Genomic DNA, 4,908 nt, shown 5'->3' with positions numbered 1-4,908 from the left:
TTTTTCAGCTTGGCTGCTATTGGTATATATAAAGGCTACAGATTTATGAGTGTTGATTTTGTATCCTGATACGCCACTGTATTCCTTGATCACTTCTAAGAGTTTTTTAGTTGAGTCCCTGTTTTCCAGATATACAATCATATCATCTGTGAAAAGTGAAAGTTTAATCTCTTCTGTTCCTATATGGATACCCTTAATCGCCTTTTCTTCCTGAATTGCAGTAACTGGAACTTCCATTACAATGTTAAAGAGCAGTGGAGACAATGGACAACCTTGCCTGGTTCTTGATCTGAGTGGAAATGATTTCAATTTAACTCCATTCAATACACTATTGGCTGTGGGTTTACTATAGATGGCCTCTATCAACTTGAGAAATGTTCCTTCTATACCAAAAAAAGGAATTATGTTGCTCTCAAGCATATACATGGCGATTCTCTTGTCCAGGCACCAGAGACAATACAAGCACCTTCACAGTACCAGCCTCTTCCAGAGAGCCACTCCAGAAAAAAGAGCCACTGAGACCATCCTGCTTCTGGTGAGTTTTTTTATGGTCACGTACTGGCTAGACTTCATCCTCTCCTTCTCCTCAGTCTTTTTTAGTCCTTTGGTGCTAATCAGTTATGATAAGAAAATGATCAACATCCTGCAAGATATGAAAAAAAAGTGCCTTCAATTTTTAATAAGCTAATGATGAAAATATTTTCTGAATAAGATTTTTCTGCCTGTCAGTTAAATTATTCAAGTACAGAAATTGTTTTTATTTTTATTTTTTATTTTTTGAGACAGAGTCTCATTTTGTTTCCCTCAGTAGAGTGCAGTTAGGGCACAGCTCAAGCAACCTCCAACTCTTAGACTCAAGTGATTTTCTTGCCCTGGCCTACCAAGGAACTGGGATAACAGGTGCCTGTGACAATATCTGGCTGTTTTCCAGACCAGGTCTTGCTCTTGCTCCGACTAGTGTCCAACCCATACGCTCAGGCAATCCACCTGTCTTGGCCTACCGGAGTGCTAAGATTATAGATATGAACCACCATGCCTGGCCTATGGAATTTATTTGATTTATGTGAAATATGATGTGGAGTTACACTTTTAATATGTTGGAATTAATACTGGTAAAGACTGTTAAAATTTGTTGTGTTCTGTGTCCACCATAATTATAATTTGATATGCTCACATCAAGCCTTTACTTTTTTTCTCTTTTTTTTATTAGATCATAATTGTGTACATTAATTCTATCATAGGATACAGTGTGTTGCTTCCATATACAGTTTGGAAAACTCTCATCCAACTGGCTAACATAGCCATCATGTGTTTCTCATAATTGCTGTGTTAAGACATTTATATTCAAACTTTAGACAAATTCACATGTACCCTAATAGGATAAATCACAGGCGTGATCCCCACAATATCATTCTCTTCACCATCCTTCCTCCTCCTCTTCCCCCCCTCCACTTTCCCTTGGATTCCATTTGGATTATAGCTTTCCTAAGATAGCTAACAATTAGTTTCATAATTGTGTTGAGTACATTGGATACTTTTTCTTCACATCAAGCCTTTAGATCTTTTTTTTTGTAGAGACAGAGTCTCAGTTTATTGCTCTCGGTAGAGTGCCATGGCGTCACACAGCTCACAGCAACCCCCAACTCCTGGGCCTAGGCCATTCTCTTGCCTCAGCCTCCTGAGTAGCTGGGACCACAGGTGCCCCCCACAACACCCGGCTATATTTTTGTTGCAGTTTGGCCGGGCCAGGTTCAAACCCACCACCCTCAGTATATGGGGCCAGCGCCCTACTCACTGAGCCACAGGCTTTGCCCAAGTCTTTAACTCTTGAATTGTAATATTATGAAATTCACACAAGAAAAATTTCCTTTTTCTAAAAGTGTATGCTTAAGAAGCTTTTACTTGGCCAGGCGCAGTGCCTTCCACCTGTAATCCTAGCACTCTGGGAAGCTGGGGGAAGTGGATTGCCTGAGCTCAGGAGTTCAAGACCAGCCTGAACTCAAGCGATGCTTCCTCTCTAAAAATAGCCGGTCTTTATGCCAGGCCCCTGTAGTCCCAGCTACTTGGGAGGCTGAGGCAAGACAATGCTTAAGTTGAAGAGGTAGAGGTTGCTGTGAGCTCAAGAGAAAAAGAAGAAGAAGAAGCTCTTACTCAAAAATATATCTGTTTGGCCAGGTGCAGTGGCTCATGCCCATAATCCTAGTACTCATGGAAGCCCAGGGCGGTGGATCCCTTGAGCCAAGGAATTGGATACTAGCTTCAGCAAAAGCCAGACCCTGTCTCTACTAAAAATGAAATGAATTAGCCAAGATTTGTGGGGTTCCTGTAGTCTCAGCTACTTGGGAGACTGAGGGAAGAGAATCTCTTGAACCCAGGAGTTGGAGGTTACTGTGAACTATGACGCCATGGCACTCTACCCAGGGTAACAGAGTGGGACTGTATCTCTTCTCAAAAAATTAAAAAATAAAAAATAACTAGCTAAATAAATGTATCACTATTTTAACTTTTTTTAAAATTTATTAAGTGAGATACACATAGAACATGAATATATTCAGGCATATGTGGGGTACAATGTGCTAAATTTTTTTAATATAATCTAACATGTTACATTAAACCAATCAACATAGCTTTCACCTCTTTTACTCAATTATTGTGAGTAATTTCACACAAAGCATCTGTGTGAAATGTAGAACATAGATGTTTGGTCATTATTTTAACTTTTAAAAAAATTCAATTTATACTTACTCATTAAAGATATTTTACCTGAACATTATTGCAGCTTCAAGGCTGTGCCCTGTGGCTCACACCTGTAATCCTAGCACTCTGCAGGGCAAGGCCGGTAGATTGCTTGAACTCAGGAGCTTGAGACCAGCCTGAGCAAGAGTGAGACTCTGTCTCTAAATATAACCGGGCATTGTGGCAGGTCCTGTAGCCCCAGCTACTGGGGAGGCTGAGGCAAGAGGATTGCTGAAGCCCAAAGTTTGAAGTTCCTGTGAGTTAGGATGATACCACATTCTACACAGGGCAACAGAGACTGTTTCAAAAACAAAGAAACAACAGCAACAATAAAAATTCAATATTTGTTTTTCTTGTTGTACACAGTTTGTGGAGATTTCACTGTGGCTTTGTAGATTATTTGTCTTTCTCTCCCAATGATTTAAAGGTTTTACTCTCTCTATGCTATTATGTTTCATGGCCATTATTTTTTATTTTTATTTATTTACCTTTTATTGACATACCACACTCATAAATTCAAGAATTCACAAGTGTTTTTCTCATAATTTTCTTTAATTCTGTTGATATATTTTAGGGAAACCATTACAGATGTTTTATTTCTTTTCATCTTAGTCTTCAATATATATATTTATATGTACATTTTCCATCATTTTGTTTCTCTTTACCATATATAGATATATTCATTCTGCTCACTATTTCAGCTCATTTGTCCTTTCATTCATGTCAGTATAATTTAAAGTTTAACCTTATAATGTATATTAAGTTTATATATTATACTTGTAGTTGTTTACTTTATATTTGGCTATTTTCCAGATATGTCTTTTCAAGTTTATTGTCTCTTCTTGTTTCCATAATATTTGGATTCTCTATTATCCCATCATATTTACCTATACATTTTAAACATAATTCCAATATTTGATGTTTATGTTATATTTAATTATTTTCTGAAATTTATACTAGAAGCCTATTTTCTCATGTGCTACATGATTGATACTTTGACTCTCACATTTGTGTGACATCTCTGGTCAGTTTATTTGTTTTTTAATTTTTAGTTTTTAATTTGTTTTAACAGTGTTTTTTTGGGATTTTTTTTGAGATTTAGACTCATCACCCTGGGTGGAGTGCCATGACATCATACCTCAGAGCAATCTCAAACTCTTGGGCCCAAGTTATCCTCTTGCCTGAGTCTCCCAAGTAGGTGGAATTCCAGGCACCTGCCACAAAGCCCAGGGTCTCGCTATAGCTCAGGCTAGTCTCAAACTCCTGGGCTCAGGCAAACCACCCATCTTGGCCACCCAGGGTGCTAGGATTACAGGCATGAGCCATCCTCCCTGCAACCCCGCCAGTTTCTTTTTTTTTTTTTCTTTTAAGACAGAGTCTCAAGCTTTCACCCTGGGTAGAGTGCCACAGTGTCACAGCTCACAGCAACCTCAAACTCTCGGGCTTAAGTGATTCTCTTGTCTCAGCCTCCCAAGTAGCTGGGACTACAGGATCCCGCCACAGCGCCTGGCTATTTTTTTGTTGTTGTTGCAATTGTCATTGTTGTTTTAGCTTGTCCATGATGGGTTCAAACCCACCCACTTTGGTGTATGTGGTCAGGGCCCTACCCACTGAATTTTGGGCACTGCCCAGTTTATTTGTTTATTACACTTCCTCTGGGAGGGAGTTGGACAACTCACAGATATGTGGCATCCTTACAATTGCCAGTACCTGAAGGGAACATTTTATACCCAGATTGATTACTTCTGTATATCATTCTAAGATTTACATCTGCACCTGAGAAGTCATCATATTTTCTTACTTATTCATTATTTTAAGGAATATTATAACTTAATAATTATAGCTATTTGCATTAATTGTTTTTAGAGTAGGCTCAGAGTCTGTTCCTCAGTAGTAAGGGTGACAGCCACCTACACCCAGGCTGGTAGTTTGGAACCCATTCTCAGCCTGCTAAATAGCAATGACAACTGCAATAAAACAATAGCCAGGAGGGCACCTGTAGTCCCAGCTAGTTGGGAGGCTGAGGCAAGAGAATCACTTAAGCCCAAGATTTGAGGTTGCTGTGAGCTGTGACGCCATAGCACTTTACTTAGGGTGACGTACTGAGACACTGCCTCAAAAAAAAAAAAAAAAAAAAGGAGTTGACTGGTAGCTGGACTGGAGAGCGGACCC

This window comes from Otolemur garnettii, unplaced genomic scaffold, assembly GCF_000181295.1.
Source record: "Otolemur garnettii isolate 467f Iridium unplaced genomic scaffold, OtoGar3 scaffold00359, whole genome shotgun sequence".
Taxonomy (NCBI): domain Eukaryota; kingdom Metazoa; phylum Chordata; class Mammalia; order Primates; family Galagidae; genus Otolemur; species Otolemur garnettii.
Note: the sequence above shows the minus strand (reverse complement) of the source record.